The 20,538-nt window shown below is 34.4% G+C and overlaps 1 pseudogene across 1 annotated transcript; it reads right to left on the bottom strand.

The window, feature by feature from the left end:
- Positions 1–758: 758 nt before the first annotated feature.
- Positions 759–10,918, bottom strand: LOC145821899 (wall-associated receptor kinase 2-like; annotated as a pseudogene). The gene is made up of 4 exons (XR_014363358.1): positions 10,748–10,918; positions 10,054–10,609; positions 9,758–9,937; positions 759–2,072 (listed from the first exon to the last, which is right to left on the bottom strand). The product of XR_014363358.1 is annotated as a wall-associated receptor kinase 2-like (transcript).
- Between the last annotated feature and the right edge of the window lie 9,620 nt (positions 10,919–20,538).

The raw sequence follows: 20,538 nt of genomic DNA, 5'->3' as shown, positions 1-20,538 counted from the left end.
AAGTCACCAAAAAACCATTATTTTTCCAACAATAACATCTAATCAATTATAGACTTGAAAGTTAATTGTCGTAAGCATCAGAAAAGTAGAAAAATTTGGGTTCATCTTGCTTTGATGAGCCCACTTTAGGATCATCAAGATAATATGAGGATTTGAGGGGCTGACAAATTGAAAGGCCAATTGGTACCACTTGACCAACAAAGCCCTTTAGTCATTTTTCTTGTGGGTACATTGGCTGTAACATGAAAAGTAGTTGTCTGTGGCAATACTCAAATTTTAACATCCCAATAAAGTGTTAGGATTTTGTCCCATCTGACCTAATCCCAGTTCATTAAGCCCTTAATGATCTTGAAGTAATTTAAAATTGATAAAAAAAAAGCAAATGATGTAAAAGTTTTGGAATTAGGTTGTTTCATATCGAGTATGGGTCCTTTAGGGCTGATCCAACATTTGGAAATTCTCCTAAGTTATCAAATTTGATTCAAACTGTTAAATTGATCCATCAACTTGTTATCTAACCATACTGCATCAGCTGGACTTTTAAACGACGATAAAATCATTTGTTTGTGACGATGAAATGAAAAGGTAAAGTGGTACTGATGGTGCTTCATTTATAGAGTGTGTAGATGTGCTCCAAACTGCAAAGTTTTATTATTCATTATTCGTCTGATACATAAAGACAGGATTTGCATCAATAACTACCTTTCAAGAAAAACATTTGATGCTCAAAGTATAAAATCAAACAAATTCAACCTCAGCATATATAACCAAATATTCCAAACAATTCACAGGGTTATTTGACAAATTGGCTGAAATAAAAATATTACAAAACATCTAATGAACATAGACCATCATAAGTAACACCTTATTGTCCACTATGAAATGGTGACATGACATGTTTTTCTATGCTATCACAAGCTGCTGAATTGCTCATACTAGTGCCACCACTATAAGCATCTGAAAGTTGATCTCCAAGCAAATACTGAGTCTCTTCTAAATTTTTCTTGTCATTTAACCATGAGTTTTTCTCCATCATTCTCAATCCCTCTATCTCCATGGCCACTTCCTTCATGGTTGGCCTTTCATCACCTTTCACTCTTAAGCATCTCTTTGTTAAAATAGCGACTTCCTTTAGTTGGTCAGTCGTTGCATCATTTATCACCTGTTCATCAACAATTTCAAGCAAGTGATCTTCTTTCATTGATGAAATAAAATACATTGCTAAATTTCTATCTGCTTCAGGCCTGTCAAAAGAAATTGCTTTCTTGCCGGTTAGCAATTCCACAAGGACAACCCCAAAGCTGTAAACATCACTCCTTTCAGTCAATTGGCTTGTTTGGAAGTACTCTGGGTCCAAGTAACCAAGTGTACCTTGAACCAATGTGGTTAATTGAGTTTGGTCCACGGGGATCAACCTCAAAGAGCCAAAATCGGATACTTTTGCAATGTAATTGTTGTCTAATAGTATGTTAGTGGACTTAACATCTCTATGAATGATAGGAGTGCTAGCGGCAGAGTGCAAATATGAAAGGGCCGTTGCAGTTTCTGTTGCTATCCTTAAACGATTCTCCCATGTTATTGAGGATGTGCCACCTACAGTGTGTATGTGGTCATAGAGAGTCCCATTGGTAATAAATTCATAGACTAGTAAAGGAACTTGCGTCTCCAAACAACACCCTAGGAGTTTCACAACATTCCTATGGTTGACTTGGGAGAGAATTATGACTTCATTAATGAATTGCTCAATCTGGACTGGCTTTGTTCTGCTACTTTGGACTTCTTAATGGCAACTACGGTGTTATCTGGTAATACTCCCTTGTAGACTGTTCCTTGGCCACCTTGGCCCAGGATTCTACTTTCATGGTAGTTGTTTGTTGCCTTCTTAAGGGTCTCTGCAGTAAAGATTTTAGCGGACTGTACTGATCCTTCACGTATGGAAAGTTGTTGTTGTAACATGATCCCACCATTTTTCTGAAAGAACTTCTCTCTGAGATTGATGATATTCCTTTGCCTATACCCCCAATATAGCCAGGAGCCACCAAAAAGTAGCAATGATATGCTTATGCTTATGCCTGTAGGGATTGGAATGGAGATGTCAATATTGAGAATTCAAGTTTCAAATTCGTTTATGATCAAACGAAAAAGCTACTAAGCCCCAAGAATGAAGTGTATCATAGATTTAAATTTGGTGTGGAATGCACAACACCTAGAATGAATCTAGTTTATACATTTCATTTTCTGGGTGCAATTTCCACTACAAGAATTAACACTTTTGGCAACAAAAAAATTGGTCGCTAAAAGTCTATTTTTGGTCGGCAAAAATTATCTGCGACCAATTTTTTTTGTCACTAGTTTGGTCGCTAATTGAGGGTCGGCAAAAGTAATTCGCGACCAAAATTTTCGTTGGTCGGGAAAAGTTGCATTTGCCGACTAAATTTTTGGTCGCTAAATATTTATTTACTGCGACTAATCCGTTTTGTCGCTAAAACACTTTGGTCACGAAAAGTCGCCTTTTGCGGACCAAATTTCTTGGTCGGTAATTGTCACATTCCACGACCAAAATTAGTTTGGTCGCCAATTGTGACATTTCGCGACCAAAAATTTTGGTCGTCAATTGTGACATTCTGCGACCAAAATTAGTTTGGTCAGCAATTGTGACATTTCGCGACCAAAAATTTTGGTCGCCAATTGTGACATTCTGCGACCAAAATTAGTTTGGTCGCCAATTGTCACATTCCGCGACTAAAAATTTTGGTCGCCAATTGTGACATTTTGCGACTAACATCCAACAAAATAAACCTGTAATTTATAATAATCCATCCAATTTATTCAATATAATCTGTAATTTGAAAAAATCATTCAAACCAACAAATAAATTGAATCATGAACATTCAACAAAATACATAGATCAACCATTTCTGAACCTGTTTAATTAAAATCAGCAACTATTATAAGTTTTCATCCACAAATAATTCCAAACTACATATTTCATCTAGCATAAAAATTTAAGACATAATAAATACTTGTTATTATGTTTAAAATTTTTATCCATGTACATCAACCGAAAAAAATAACTAGTAGTCTACCAAATATTTTCTATACAATAAAGATGCCATGAAAACAGGAAGGAATATATATGGTTTTGAAGCATCAGCCTTGTGCTTGATCGTTCTTTTTACCAAGCATGTTCTTTTCACCAAGCATCAGCCTTGTGCTTGATCAAGCAAAGAGACCCTGTCCCATACTCCCCATGTCCATTGCAATTACCAGTTGCGAACGCTGTCCAATATCTTCCAATGCTCTGACCATTAATCCATACTTGACCTTTTCCCATACTCCCCATGTCCAAAGCCAGAGGCTCATCTCCGTCAGGTACATTGAAATAAGCCTGCAGTGTTGGAAGACAGATTAAACTCATAATGCCAATGAATCATTTCCCTGTACATACTGAAATTGAGTCTTTCTGAAATTTATTTTTAATACATCAAGTATAAGTGTCCTAATTGCATCCATACAACTCTAAAACCTACCAGAATTACCTATGACTTTATCTCTTATGTTTTCTCAACTCTAAAACCTTGTTTCTATGTCTTGGTAATTTATTCATTAGTTACCGACCCAATTTAAAAAAGTTGCCACCAACTAACGTTATACATTTGGAGCAAATTTTTATTGACTAACAAAAATGAAGCTTTGGATCAATAACTTGGGTAACTGACGCCAAATTATTAAGTTGTGTCTCCACCCCAACAGAGCTCTCAGTGCATCTGAAATTTGCTCGCTTTAAAATTTCAAATAACAACACATGTCATAAGTAACTGGAAATTACAACACATGTCATTCAAATACAAACTACAATAGCTATAACTGATAGTATGCATATTAAAATTTTTACAGTCGAATACAATTGATAATATACAGAGAGAAACAGTATGCAACTACATCCCAAAAGAGCTGGAAGATTTTAAAGATAAAACCGACTTCGAACCTGCTCAAGAATCTCATCAGTAATAGGACAGAGAAATTGCTTAAACACTAAAAATGGAACAATTTTGACTAAATTTCTCAGAGCATAACAATTTACATCTTTAGAACAATCGTATTGGTACACAAGTTGTTGTATATTAATTGTTTTCGCCATTATGTTCAACTAGATTATATGAAAACTTGGTATATAATTCTATTTCAGGCTCTGTTTTGTCAGCAGTTGACAGCTTTTGTTTATTCCAGAAATCTTGAATAGTATGTCTTCTAGTGCCACTATTATCATAATTGATCATTTTCTACATTTTATTGAAGTCATCATTTGACTACCTACCATGACAGTAGCCTACATCTATATCAAACCATGCATAGACAGCAAGAATGTCCCAAAGTTTTGACAAGTTTTCTTGCTTTTCATAGAAAACTAGAGTCCTATCAGTGCGAACCACATCGAGACCTGGCATAAATATAAATTCAAGCAAGAAAGGTTACAACACAAGTTCAACTACCGAAATTCATGAACAAGTAACAGTTTTTGTTCATCCAACCAATAAAACAAGACTTCAAAATCTTATTCAAAATGACAAAAAAACAGTACACAAATGACCACCTAAAAAAAAGAAAAGAAGTAATTTGTTGTAGAAGCAACTTAAACAACACAAACAACAACGGGTTGAGCCTGCTTCACGAGTCTTTCACTGGAAGTTTTTGAGAGATTGGTGTAAACATACTAACATGGGGAACATAGATAGTTTAAACAGTTAGACAAATCACCAATAACATACATTTAATGCCCAGGTGGAGAAGATGCTACATAAATGGGAATGTACAGCAGTCCATTTCACTATCCATTGGACACATTCAAATGGTAAGAGAGAGTCAACATGGACATGCATTTCGTGTGCAATCTTCAACATTGAGAAAAAATGAACTGACAATAATAAATGAGTCACTTGAAAATTGTCTACACGATGCAATATCTGTGTATCTTGTGTGTGCGTGTTTTTTGCAATTCTGAATTGAGAAACAATATCATTTTCTACACCAACTACAATAATCTCTTTTGGGTGGTGGGGTGGTGGGGAGAGAGAGAGAGAAAGAGAGAGACAAGGGTTTGAGAAATGCCACAGTAAAGGATTTGCAGAACTGATCTGATAATTGAAGGGAAAAAATTTAAGGTTCAGGAAATGCTACAGGCATATGACAGATGGTAGCTTTCCTTTGTCATTTATTCTCCGCTCCTTTTTTGGGATCATGATGGCTATTTAGTTCGCAAAAAATTGAAAACATCATATTTGAGAGTTCACTACCCTGTTAAGCCTTGCTCTGAAGTGACGCCACTTGCTTTTCTTACTATCATCAAGACTGTCCCCAAAAGTAAATCCATGTACTCTCTCAAGATCTGCACATTAATCATATAATATATAATTCAATTTGGCAAGAGATGTGTAAATGTTGGTGGATATATCCAAAAAAGGAGGAAAAAGAGACAATAAAATAAAAATTTATAGCATGACTAACTACATAGCAAAAGAAATCAAAATTAAAATTAGAGACAAATAATGTGAAGATGTCCATCTCCATAATTTCTTGTCATACTCTTCAAATGCCCGACCTTAGCCACACTACGGTGAAGAATTGATTTAATATGATTCAAAAACTATATAGGTGATGGTAGAACTAAGTTGTTTGCCTTCAAGATCATCTTATGATTAAGTACTTGTTATGGTTTATTGCAATAAGAATAATTGGAGCATTCCACAGATCTCTAGTATTGGATAAATCATGTCACATCTTTATTAACCCAATGCAGAAAAAAAAATCAATAAAGTTGATAGGTTCCTAACACAATTGAGAAAACAAGCCTCACAATTCAAAACCAGTTAATTAAATAAATGAGAGAGAGAGAGACAGACAGACAGACAGAAGGAATCATCACATATTTAATCGTTAAAATATCTAATACTAAAATTTGCCAAATAATATCAGATAGGGATATTATCCACTCAAGCTCGTTGCAATTCCCCTTCCTAATTCAACTTTCTAACTTTCATACCACCCCATGAGAAATTTATGTCTTTTCACTTCCTCATCTAGTTGTAATGATTAAATGATCCTTCAATTTTATGAAGAGTCCAGACTTTCAATTGCAGTAATTCTTTCCAACTCATCTAGTTGTAATGATTAAATTATCTTTTAATATTTTATGAAAAGTCCAAACTTTCAATTGCCGTAATTGCAGTCATATAACTTATATAACAGTATGCAAGTAGAAGATTGATATTGATATTGTTGTTTCAATCTATTCTTTAATACAACCAAGGTAGAATTACCAGCAGTGAGATAAATTGAACTAGAAAATCAAGAATCATATACCATACAAATATATGTATATATATATATATGACTTTAAGATTAGAAAACAAAAAACAAAAGACAGAGAGAAGGAGAAGGGGGCAATCTTAATTCCATAGCCTATTACATAATTATCCAGCCTGTATTGGTTCAATTAAAATAGTGATCACAATTAAAATAGTATTTGGTAAAGAAAAAGGAAAAAGGAAATTATGAGACATGCACATTACCAATAAAATACATGCAAACTAAGTAAAGAAGTGGAGAGTTAAAGTGCAATATTCCACAAAATAACACCAAAACCGACATCCAACCTTAAAGAAGCTTCCTTCCTCAACATGGTTTTCAAGCGCTACTTGCATATCCAATGCATGACGAAGTTCCGTTAAAATTGGAAGCATGTCCTGCCAGTCACAACATTTGTTTCAGGGAATAAATAAACAATTTTATCAGATCACCCATTGACACTATAAAGCATGATCAATTAACTATAAAGAAGGTTCTAAGGCATTCAAAACAACCTAATTTGAGCAACATCATGTGCAACACTAATCATCAGGTTCTAAGGCTTAGAATACCAGCTGGTATGTAGCACGCCAGCTGGTTTGAATTGGTTTTTGGCCCTTCACCCCGGTACACCATTGGGATAAAAAATCACATGTGAACCAACCATTTTACAACACATTGACTTGAACTGGATAAATTATCAATTCCTTAGCAAACCGGGCCAATTCAACAACATAGCGATCTTTATTTATAAAAAGATTTAATGCTTTAGACCACTTAACTCAAGGGGCTGGCCATTCAAAAGCCCACCCATACTTGGTGTTATTCCATAGCCCATGGTTAAAATTAATTTGGCCAATTGATGTGGGATATAGAACCATACACATGACAGATTGCCGGACCTTTTTTTATTGGATGTAAAAAAGAAACGTATATTAATTTGACCAAGTACTGCCATGGTTGTATCAGAAACATCAACATCAAGGCAAACATTATAAGCTATGCTGAAATGTGTACCAATTGCGTTTGACAAAAGAACTTTAGCAAAGGCCGGTAAAATACTTACATAGCACATTCAAATGCCCATTTATTATGAATATTTTAAGTCTGGGAGAAACATGAGTTTCTTCCACCAAGGAAGCTTAGCATCTTGCATTGTAATCAAGGCATCACCCAACAGAGCCGCCAACCACATAACAGACAGGTTAGGAAGTCAAGAACTAAATAGACAACTCCTTGAGAAGGAAAAGATAAAATGTAAATTGATGACAATTAGTTGATCTAATGGAAAATTAATAGTATGGCTAGATATCACATATGCAAAATGAGAAATTTTCTAATGTAAATAGCACAACTGGGTGAGGAATAAGCCTATAAAACTGGGCCTCACTCTGTTTATAAAACCTACCAAAAGAGAAAAGAGCCACAGAACAAGTTATCAAGCTGGACAAGCAAATACCTAGCATTCTAACCCACATTTTCACATTTCAGAAAGTTAATATTAACAGCCCAAATTTTATTCTAAGCAAAACAGGATATTTCTCCCCCATCAATAACACACTTTTTTCTTTCAATTGCATCGATAAAATACTTTATCACACTAATTTTGTAGTTTTAAAACTGTATTCTTGACTAGTTAAATTTTGCTATTGAAGTTTGAGAACCATTTCCCCAAACAAACTGGAACTTTGCTCCAGACTTTAAAATGGGGGGATTCAGCTAATATTTTAACTAAAAAGTACTACCATTAACAGAAATGCAAAACAGAAATCATGTCTGATCTGATTCCAAAACTAAAAACAACAAAAAACTTCAAACCACAAAAAAGAATGAATGGCAAAATAAGGACTCACGGATTCATTGATGGGACCAAAAATTTCTTCAACTTTGCCAATCTGGGTCTTGTTTTGAAGATAAATTGGAGCATTAAAGTAAGGTATTTTCTCATTGGTGAGCTTAGTCACTGCATCGCCCTCGCAAGCATGAAGAAACGTCGAAATCTCTACACATACATCACAAAATATTCACATTCAAACATCATGAATCCATATAACTAATGCAAATACATATATATGTAAGAACAGAACAGAACAGACCAGCTTCCTCGCAGACACCGGCCTCGACCTCCCACCACCGCTCTGCGACGGCGCGTACTTGCGAGAATCCAAAGCCGCCGCCGTCGTCCTCCAAGACGGAACCGGAGTGCTCAATCTGGATCCCGGAGGCTTACCCACCAAAATGGCCCGCTTGAATTGGTAATTCTGCAACACAGAGGACGAAGACGAAGAGCAACCCCTCTTTCGGATCTTGCAGGATCCGGGAATCAAACCCTCCACAACCCGATTCTGCCTTGGCATTATCAATTTCAATTTATCACACCCTCTCTCTCTCTCTCTAATCTATGAAGAAGAAGAAGAAGAAGAATGGATTTGCATTTGAAAATTCAAACCCTAGAAATTTATGATATGGGTTTTGAAAGTGTATGTATATGCTTTTTCATAGCTGGAGCTGGTGGATGGAGTGGGTTGGGGTAATCAGTAGTAGAAGAGCGATGCAAACAAAAGGAAATGAGAGAGAGAGAGAGAGCATGTGAAGGTGAATGCGTATTTTTAAAACGACGTCGTTTTAGTAATGGCGACCAAATTTTTTTGTCGCCAAAAATTTTCAATTCCCGCCTCTATAAAAGTCAAATCTCCCTCCCAAACTTTTGGCGACCAAAAGACCATATTAGTCGCAGAAAAGGTACCTTCGCCAACAAATTTTTTTAGTCGCCAAATCTCAATCAACAGTGACTAAAATATTAGTCGCAAAAAGTATAAATTTGGCGACTAATTTTTTTTGGTTGCTGAAAATAAGTTTTTGGTCGCCAAAAATTATGTGACCTTCCGCGACCAAATTTATAGTTGGTCGGCAAATGCATACCACTTTCTGCGACCAACTCATTTTTTGGTCGCCAAAAATAATGATCATTCGCGACTAATTAAAATTTGGTTGCCAAATGTCATTTGTTTGCGACCAAAATTTTTTTGGTCGGCAAAAGTGGTCGCCAAATGTGTAAATTCTTGTAGTGTTCAGCCATATTTGGATGACAATTTTTTTTTTTTTTTTTTTGCAATTCCATTCTTCTTTGACTTACCAAACACAACCAATACATGAAAATGGAAAAATAAGATGAGAGAATTGGTTGTTCAGCTTTCTACTTAAACGTTAGTTTGCTGAAATGAAGATGCCATGAAACTGGAGATATATCATGTTCAAAGTGCTTCTTATCTTTGCATCAATAATTGGGGACTGTAAACTTCAAACTAAAGATGAGAGTCCAAATCACAAGCATTGATGGGTTGAACATTGATGAAAATTTAATCTTCTGACAATAATATAATTAAAAGCATGTGGGTGTAGGTGTACCTACCCAGTTCAATCTTAATCAAGGGAAGGATGTTGTTGGAATCTGGAATTGGACTGCAACCTAATCCATCTGTTCTTCCATCACCTTCATAGCCCTCTGGACAAGAACAACTGTATGTACCAGGTAAATTGTGGCATATGATGTTGCAGGGACTTGGGCTTGAAATAACGCATTCATCAATATCTGAAGCGAAGAACCACCAAGTTTGATCTTTGATGTCAAATTCAATAGATACAGTATATAAATCATAGCATCAATGCTAAGAAGAAATTGAAAGCTTTCAACATAGTTGTTGTTACCTGTACAACCATCAGGAGAATAAGGGTTCCCTTCATATCCCTGGGAGCAATTGCAGCGATACCCAGGACCATTGTCAAAGTCATAACAGTTGCTATTAGCCTTGCAAGCAAAACTAGTTAGATTTTTTTTGGCTTCATCACATCTTTGGTTCCCTACTGCCCAATCAAGCACCACTGGAACCATTGATCTATTTTGTAAGTTTGCAAGATCTATAGAAGAGAAGGTATAATTCATTTCCTCGGCTACAAAAGCATAACTGCACAGATTGAACTCCCAAACACGAGTATGGTTGTCATGGCTACTGACATTGAATTTGAAACTTGTCACTTCCATTGGGATACTTTTCTCACAGCAGCCAATGCCAGAACAAGAGCCGTTGATCACGTTGTCGATACTGTCACATTGTGACAAGCAACCCGTGCTATAGTTTCGTCCCTCAAAACCCTCAATAACACCGTAGGTGTCACAGCCTATGGCTATGAACTTATTTCGGGTGACTGAGATGGGGAATTTGCCGGATCTGACTGAGATTTGGTTGTTGGAAACCTGAAGACCCTGTTTGTTTTAGCAATCAAGAGCTATCGAGGATGATATGTGTAATTCACCAGAAAGAAGTATGTCTGTGATCTCTATGCTACCCTCACTTGTATTTAAATACAGCTTGTGAGGGTCGGAGCAGTGGTCACAAAAAACATGAAAATGTTCTTCCATGTAGCATCCTTCCTTTGTGCCAAATGGGTACGTGATGTTAATGGCACCACAACTAGTTGGGCAACCAGATGAGGTTTCAGCGGCGGCAGCAACAGTAGCAGCAGCAAGAACAGCTGCTCCCAAAACCCATGCTAACATAGGCTGCAGAAGCATCCTAGGTAAATATATGCGTAGAGTCAGCTTTCTAGGAATGAGATAGTTTTGCGGTTGTATATATCATTCTGGGCTATCCCATTTGATGGGACTTAAGGTTTGGTTTTGTTTGGTTTGGTTTATATATCATTCTAAGCTGCAGGAGCAATGTAGGAAGAACAAGAAAACTCTGTAGGCTGTGTTTGAAAAATAAACAATGACATCATTGAAGTAGGTCTAGTCTTTATTAACAACCTGTTGACAATGCCACATTAAGAATATCTTAATTTTCTCAAGTTAGGAAATGATTTTCATACTTTGGTTAAGCAAGTTTCTACCTGCCTCATATAATAATCACTAATGACAAGCTTTCTGATTCAACACATGATGAAAGTTACAGGATGGGCTTGACAATGTACTTCAGGTCACTGTCACCACGAAAATTAATCATATATGTACTTTTTTGCGAGTGCTAAAAGCCTTCTTTGCTTTTATTCTTCGATAGATATATCCTAGGACCTTCATGAGATGGCCACTTTTCTTTGAAGTACTCGTCAATATTTTCCTTCTCATCTACTTGGACATTCACACAACTTACATGCACATCGACTAGTCCCCTCCTAGGTCACGCCGAGACTACGAAGAAATTTCTTTTTTGCGGCCTCATCTCAAAAGTTGAATCCTATGTGAGAAGCATACCTACCAACGACGACAATTTTCAAGGTTACTCAGTCTTATAATTCAATTGTTTAAAGTTAACACATGGTCATGTATTAGCCACAATTCTAAATTTCATTTGTGAAATGATTTGTCAGACTTGGTATTGTCGGTGCGCTAATCCAAGAAACAATCTATGGTGCTTACTAACCCAAAAATCATTTTCTGGACATTAATACAAGCAGCTCCATTTTCCATCTCAACACATTGGTTTGAAGTTGGTTTAAATGTGAAGTTGATGAATTTGAACAAAAACATTGTAAGACTAAATTTGCAAAAAGTATTTTTTTAAAAAAATTATATTAAAAAATTCTACTAGTTTTATGATTTTTTTTTAAAATTTTTTTTGAAACTTTAAATATTTCTAAAAAAATAATAGATTCTTTTGTTTTAGGTTGATTTGGATAAACATTTGGAATATAGGTGTTGGAAAGTACTTCTATAAATACCATCTCATTCCATGGCTTTGATGCATAAATTAAGGTTTGTTTTAGGATTCATACATTATGTCTAGTCGGGTATATAAGAAAGAGTGCATGGCACAAATTGATTCGTTGTACACATAGAAAGTTGTGTAATTTCTGTGTGGATTGATCGTTGTGTCCTGGAGGCAGGATGTCCATTAATATTGCAAGCACCAGAGGCGAGGGCGGAATTCTGTCTTCAAGACACAGAGTTCAAACATTGGCCTCAGTCACAATGTGTATTAAATTTACAAAATTTTTGTAAGAAATGTCTTGTGTTTTATTTGATTATTTATTTGCATTAAATTGATTTTACCGAAAATATTTTTCCTACAATTTTAAGATATAATTTTCCCTATATGTAGTGATACCGATTAATTCTTTTGGTTAAATTAATTTTTTGCAAATCGTTTTTCTGCATGACTCAGAGGATTACCTTTCCAAGACTGGTTTTCTAAGCAAACTTGGGTTAGGGAGATTATTATAATATGTTTCTTGTTTAGAGTAAAACTTTTAGTATTGTCTGATTTTATTCACTAGTAATAGAATCCATAAATGTTGATGGTTTTTATCTGAAATTGTGTCTAACACAAATCTCGATCAAATTTGTTTTCGTTTCTAGATTTATATAATTTGTTTGTCAGTATTTCTGGTTCTCTGGATATTGGTTCTCTTGATATGGTATTATTTTATGGAATTTGTTTCTTTATCAGTGTTATGATTAATACTAAATCTGTGTTTATATTCTTCATATTTTTAAAGATTACTAGTATTTATTCGAAATAGAATTTATTTCTATTGTGTGTATGATACTCTTCTTTCATATTATGTGCTGTAGATAGGACCTTGTTCTTTCTTTTCCTTACTAAGAGACCAATAGGCCAAAAGGAAAACCTATAGAAGTAATTCGGTTGTTATTCTTTCCGAATCGATTTCTTGTCTTTTAAGACATTGATTTTCTGCTTTATGCATCATTTTATTTCGTCTTGCGATATTATGTTTAAATCCGTTTGTGTCTAAAACTGTTTATTTATTTAGTATGTCTGTATAAAGTTTTATACAGGTTTTTAATTGTGATATCCTGATATCTTCTAATGTTTGTGTTCAATTGTTTACTTACATGAGAGAGTGAAACAGTCTTTGTATTCTGTATTTTTTTTAATCAGTTGTGAACAATTTTAGAATGAATGGGTATAATTTATTTGGTTTTCATCTGTGTAATTTGTTATACAAATTTCTAATTATTTTATATTATAAAAACAGTTTTCTTTGAAACAAAAATTCTAATTGTGTGTTGATCTAGTCTTTTTCTGATTAAATGATTTGCTGTAATCGATTTGAGTATTGTTGATTTGCAACTATGAACAAAGTATAAAGTCACAAGTAATGCTTTTACGAACAGTAGGCAATGGTTAATACACACGAGGAAGTGACTTTTTGTTTGTGGTGTTTGGAATTTCAAATTTCGAATTTCTTTTAAATCCATTTCATGGTGTTTTGTCTTCTTTGGTTTTAAATTAAAAACAATTGTGTTATTTTAGTTACACTCAAATTTGTTTGTGGTTTGAGAACTTTTTTATCTTAATTTGTGGTATTGTACGTGATAAATTTATATATGTTAATCTATTCATGTGACCCATTCTTTTGTGTGATGCGTATTATATGTATGTCCAGATGTGAATTCATGTTATTTTTGTTAAATTAACTTCATATTATTGAGAATGATAAATTGATATGTGGGCTCTGTAAATGAGCGTGTATTAATTTGAGTATTTTCAATTAATTTGGAATTAGTTTTTACGACATCATGTTGCTATGGCGTTTTTAAAATTTTAAAAAAAAAATATGACCAATTTTATTTCAATGCTATGTTTGGGATTTAAATAAAATCTTATTTAAAAGTTTATGAAATTTTTAATTAATTTGTGATTATGAAGATGACATTACCGTTGAATTTTCTCTAGAGTATGGATAAGTATATTTCCTTTATAAATAACCTTTCGTTTACTTGTGGTAATTGTATTCTTGCAACGTCAAAGTGATCATTGACACTAGAAAAGGTTAAACATGATGGTTTAAATAGTGATGTCATTCCATTTAATTAGAAGTGGATTGATGAAACTTTTGTTTTTGATTATTATTTTGTTAATAATCAATTTGAAAATTACTTTTATATGCTTTAATAGGTATCCAATTGTTTTGACAGCATAAAAAGCGCATATTGTGTTTAGTATAAACCCGTAATTTAAGAGTGAGTAGTTAGTCTTCGTGGGGTTTATTTATGCGTGATAAAACTGATGGAATGATGTATGATATATGTCTTGCGTCAAATACACATTTGTCATGAGTGTGTGTTGATAGTTGTAACAGTGATACTTGTTTGAAAATTAGTTATGTTTTTTGTTAGGAGTGTAAAAATGGCTCGCGACCTGTGGGCGGCCTGAAGCCCGTCCGAGGCCCAGAGTGGGCCTACCCTAATTAGGCTCGGTTAGGCCAAAGCCCAACCCAAGACCCTAGGCCTGGGCCTGGGCCATCATTTTGAAGCTCGGACCAACCCACCTAGGCCGGACTGTGGCCCGACCCATCGACCCGCTCATGGCCCACTCAAAGCCCGGCTCAAGGCCTAGCCCGCTCGGCCCACCTGAGGCCTAGTGTCATTTTTAGTGGAAAAAAATAAAATTTTGGTGAAAAGAAAAGAAAAAAAATTTTAAAATAAGTTCTAGCCCAGCCCAAGCCTGAGCCCACCGGCCCCGCCCACCCAAGGCCCAAATACCCCTTGGGCCGGGGCTTGAGCCTAATTTTCTAGCCCGTCGGCCGGCCCAGCCCGGCTCAAATTTTGGCGAGAGCCCACGAGGCCCGACATAGGCCGGGCCAGGCCAAATTTATACCCCTATTTTTTGTGTTAATTTTTGTATTATCACAAATGTGGGGAAGAGAAGCAAAATTATCTGCTAATCAAGATTTATGACAAGTTAGCCACAGAAACTCGAACAAGAAGTACTCAAAATTAAGAGTTTGAATATTAATTTGGAGGTACATGTGAAACCCCGTATTTTTATATAATAAAAATAATATATATTTTTTTAATTTTCTTAAATAATTATTCACAATATTTTGAATTTAATAGTCTGTATATTTTTATACTGAAAATTTATTCAAAATAAAATAAAATAAAATAAAATATATTTGACTTTATATTATTACTCAATATTAATTTCTGAACCGTATGATATTTTTATTATATTTTTCTCTATATTTTTTTGTAATCAAATTACACTGGAACCTAATATTTTCTATACTAAAACCCAATCAAAAACCATGGGCTTGCTCCCCATGTTTTCTCACCCCCTACCTTCCACGTGCTATCATTCTCATTACGAAAACAAAACGTGGTGAACATGCTGATGCCATACCACCAAGTGTTCAATTTCTCCTTTTTTTTAATTTCTTTTCATCTTCCTCATTGTGCTTCTCTTCCAATTTGATATCTCTCTCTATCCGTTTCATATATCTCTCCCTCTCGGTTCTCCCTCTCCCTCCACCTCTCATTCTCAAAACTCTCTTTCTCCTTCTTTATCTATGTTTTTCCTCCTCCCCCGACCTCCATAGCCATGGCCTCAACCCATACTATCACCATCCGAACAACCAACCCGCGAACTTCACTACCATTGGCGCACCGTCGGACCGCCACCACCACCATCACCTATTTCCATTATCATCTAGAACCACCATTCACAAAGTGTTGTAGGTGAAGAAAGAGAAGAAGAAGGAAGATGGAGGAGAAAGAAACAAAGTTAGAGAAGTTTATTTTGAATTTCAAAACTTGGTTTTCGGCTTACTTTCGGTATGCCAAAACCATTCATTCCGGAAAAGAAGTGAAAAAAATAGGTTATGTAAGATGAAGTACGAAGTAAGTTGAAGAGATTGACGAAAGAATGAAGTAAAACCGTTAAGAATTAAGAAAGTTATGGAGTCTGAAAAATGGCTCGAAGAAAAGTCGGAGACGGGAGGAAAAATCTTATTTTTGGTCTTTCTGTTCGTGCATGCTATGGCTGTTGGAGAAGATAATTGAATTTTATCCAGCATTTCTCGGCCCATGGTGCTACGGTGCATCCTAGTAACTTTAGGTTAATCGAGTGGTCCTATGACTTTGGGGATGACCACCCTTAGGTTTTTCAACATGTAGAATCCATTTTTGGGGTTAGATCTTGCAAATTCTAAGTCTAAGATGATGGTCAACAACTAAAAGTTCTAAGAGAATCCAATGGGAGATCAACGGTGAGATCACGTCCGATTAATGTGAAATTTCAGCAAGACGATCATGGGGCCAGGACGGTCATATCTTACGATCAGAATCATAAATCAAATTCGGACAATAAATCGTTGGCAACCTAACATAGTAAGAAAACCCACTCAATCCTCTTCTTTTTTTTTTTGTAGATAAGATTTTATTTATAATTGTATAAAAATTTTATGATGGTATATTAAATATTGGTAATCTGAAAATCCTGATAATATTGTGAAATTTGGACTTGCATGTGTAGTTTATGCCATTAAAAAGATTATTGAAGATGTTATTTGGCCCTTTAAATCTGCCAGAAAGTTGTACAAATTTTTAGAAAATTTTATACTCAAAATTTGAAGATGATTTCTTCTACAAAGTTGTTGATAATGATGTTTAGTTCATCCACAAAAGTTTTCAACAATTATTGAGTTTTATACAAATTTATATAAATTTTTAACCAAATCTGGAGCTATAGGCAGATTTTATTATGTGTTTGAAAAATCATTAAAAATTTTATATTAGACCAAATCTGATAATTTCTAAGCAAAAAATGAAATTTGAGAAGTTTAGTTTCATAATAAATTTTTAGATCATGGAATTGATTTATAAAGTTAAGTATGGAATTAATTTAAGAAAATGTGATAAATCTGTGTCATAAACACTCTTGAAATTTTTAAGAATTATTTATAATTTATTTTTGGAAAATGCTTTCTGAAAAATGACCATGACATGTTTATTGAGTATTCTGTAGATTTATATGAATTTTAGCGTTGTATAAGTAATTTATTTATAATTTTAATTGCAAGATATACATTTTGAAAATTTTGACAGATTAAGGAGGAATCAAAAATTATCTCTTCAATTGTTTATTTATAACTTATTTTTGGGAAATTCTTTCTGAAAAATGACCTAAACATATTTATTGAATATTTTGTACATTTTCACGAATTTTAGAACTGTATAAATTATTTATTTAAATTTCGTACAATTGTTTATTATTGTGTGACATGTGTAATATTTTATGTTCGGATTTTAATGAGTTGGTATAACATTATTGGTAATTAAATTTTGAATTATTGTAAATATCTCAACGAGTAAAGAGACACGAAATTTAACCAATGATACATTAACATATAAAAGTGATGGGGTGAACCCGGTCTAGAATCTTGCGCAAGTGAGTTGCGAACCCTAACATGGCACGGGAAGGTATTTCGGCTCTTATCGGTGTAGGTGATATAAGGTTGGTGGTGCGGGCGTCACAACATAGATCGTTCCCTTAGGGCAAACCGTGTGTGGGCATCATTGGTAGTTACTGTAAGTAACATTTGAATATTTGACCAAGGGGGAGTCAGAATTGCCCGTGGCCATTGCTTAGTGGTTGAATGGAAATAGTGCTCCGCGGGGAGTTACTTAAACTTATCTGATAAACTAAATCTATGAGAATTTAAAAAAATAAAAAAAAAAGTGGGCCTTTTTCCCTATGATGAAATGCTACCTCTGTTTGTCATTTTTTATTTATTCATTATCTATTGTTATTATTTCAACTGATGGCATTCCTATCATGCTTATTAAATGCTACATGTTATTCTGTTACTACGCATTATTCATTGTGGGTATTATTATCGGGGTGGGTATTTCGGGTTGTAGTATCTTATTGAGCTCGTCGCTCATTGGCATCCTCGTTGCCCTGGCATTTCATGCCAGGTACCGAAGAAACCAAAGGAAACACCGAGGTGTTGGAAGGCAACATTCAGCTCTGATTAGCTTGAAGCATGCCAAAGTTCCATGAACCATTTTTCTGAGTTTTCTAGTTTTTCTCTAGTTTTTTTTTTTTTTTATTTGTGTACTAAGACAAAGTTTTAAGTTTGGCTGGAGTTGTAATTTAAGAACTTTTAGTTTTGGTGTTGTAATTAATGGATGATGGTAAATTTGGTGGCAACATTGATGGGGATTCTTAATTAAGAAAATTGATTTTAAGTTTTAAACCTTATTATGATGTCCCAAAATTTTGGGGCGTCACAGTACAAGTATTTTTTCGTGAATGCATTGTACAAATATTTTTTCTTAAATACATTGTAGGGATTTATACAATCAAATGAAGTTTTTGAATTGTTTGGTTCTTGAGCAAAATCTTTATGAGGATATGATTTTGTTTAAGCATTAATTCTGACTTCATAATTATTCTGGGTTTTCTATTTCATAAATTTTGATTTAGAATTTTATTATTCGAGCACATCATAGTGAATAAGTCATGGATATTATGTTTTGATTTATATCAGAATTATGGGAGTGTATTGATATTTTCGTGTGGTAAATATCCTAGCAAGGAAATTAATTTTTCTTAGAGTACTTGAAATGTGGGGGTGCTTGGACGATTTTACTAAAATAATAGTTCCAATGGTAGGTCCACAAAGAATCCTAATTGGAAAATGATATAGATAGCAAATTGTCTACCAAATAAATTACCAAATGTCTCACATGAGTGTGCGATCCACCAAATTGCGGACCTCACACCCATGTGAGACATTTGGTAATTTATTTGGTAGAAAATTTGATATCTCTAGTATTACCCATCCTAATTCTTTCTATAGGACAAAGCTAGAGTTAAAACAAAAATGACTTTGTTAACTCTTAGGGAACATCTCTATGTCCATTAATTAATTTTAACTATGAGAGTTGCATAGAATAACGATAAGTCTTGATATATTCAAAGACTTAATATCGTAAGACATTTTCTCTCTGAGTATTGTTTGAAAACAATATAAGTGGATCCACTAACTTACCCAATGATATACAAAGAAAGTCAAACAGAAAATAGTGGCCGCTAAATAAAAGGTTTGACCAGAGAATAAATGAGAGAAAGTTCATTGAGGGGTATGTGATTGAAACCTGTTAATTTTGAGTCGCCATAATGGCAACCCAACTTACCTGACTAGAGATCCCAAAATCTAGGTTCACAGAGACATCCAAATTATTGATGACTCACTAGAAATCACTAACGTTGTATTTGGTTGGGGGATTTGAGGAGGAATTTGGAAAGAAAAATGGAAAAGGTAGGTGAAATGTGAATAAAATATACCTAAATTTCACCTAGTTTTACATATCTTTTCCCTTTCCCTTTCCAAATCTATTTCTAAATCCACCAACCAAACACAGCATAAGGGAGTCTATCTCCTATCCATTCCTATGATGAGAGTGATATCTGCAACATGTGTTGTATGCAGGAGACTTAGGATAAGTTATGCTTTTATGATTACTTATATCTTGAAAAACCTAGAGAGGTATTTTTCAAGCAAAGTATTTAAGAGACTCGAAATAAGAATCACCTGTTTGATTGTGAAGGGGCCACTTCTAGGAGAATTGATAAGATTGAATTCTCTAAAGCACTCATGAAAACCAAGAATTACCCAAGGCCAAAATGGGCACAACCGAACGAACCAAGCTATTTTTGGAGATATTTTGTATGAATTCTATTGTCTTGGTTTACATAAACGACTGAACAGTTCAAGGCATCACGTCCACTGGTTAGTTAATAAGTCCAATAGTCTTTCACTAAGGAAGGTTTAAAGCCAAAAATTACCTATCCTAATGTTGGAAATTTCCATTTTGTACTCTTTTTGTTAGTATCTGCATTTCATTTTCATTGTGCCATCAATTTCATTCATGTGGGGGATTATTGGAAAATTTTAGAAGCAAATGAGAATTGACTCCATTTGAATGAAAGGATGCAATCCTTCATGGTGTCTATTCGTATGAAAGGATATGAACCCAAGAGATATAACCATTTTAAAGGTCACGAGTACTTCTATAAATACCATCACATTCTATAACTTTGATGAATAAGTTAAGGTTTGTTTAGGATTTATACATTATGTCTAGTCGAGTATATAAGAGAGAGTGCATGACACAAATTGGTTCGTTGCATACACAACAAGTTGTACAATTTCTGTGTGGGGTGATCGTTGTATCCTAAAGGTAAGATGTCCATTAATTGCAAGCACTAGAGGTGAGAGCGAAATTCAATCTTAAAAATACAGTTTTTAAACATAGGCCTCGGTCACAATCTATATTAATTTTATAAAATTTTCATAAGAAATTTCTTATATTTTATTTTATTATTTATTTATATTCAATTGATTTTATCGAAAATATTTTTCATGAGATTATGATGGAAA

This window comes from Camellia sinensis, chromosome 3, assembly GCF_055761805.1.
Source record: "Camellia sinensis isolate YWXY chromosome 3, ASM5576180v1, whole genome shotgun sequence".
Taxonomy (NCBI): Eukaryota; Viridiplantae; Streptophyta; class Magnoliopsida; order Ericales; family Theaceae; genus Camellia; species Camellia sinensis.
Note: the sequence above shows the minus strand (reverse complement) of the source record. Positions and strands in the feature narration are given on the sequence as shown.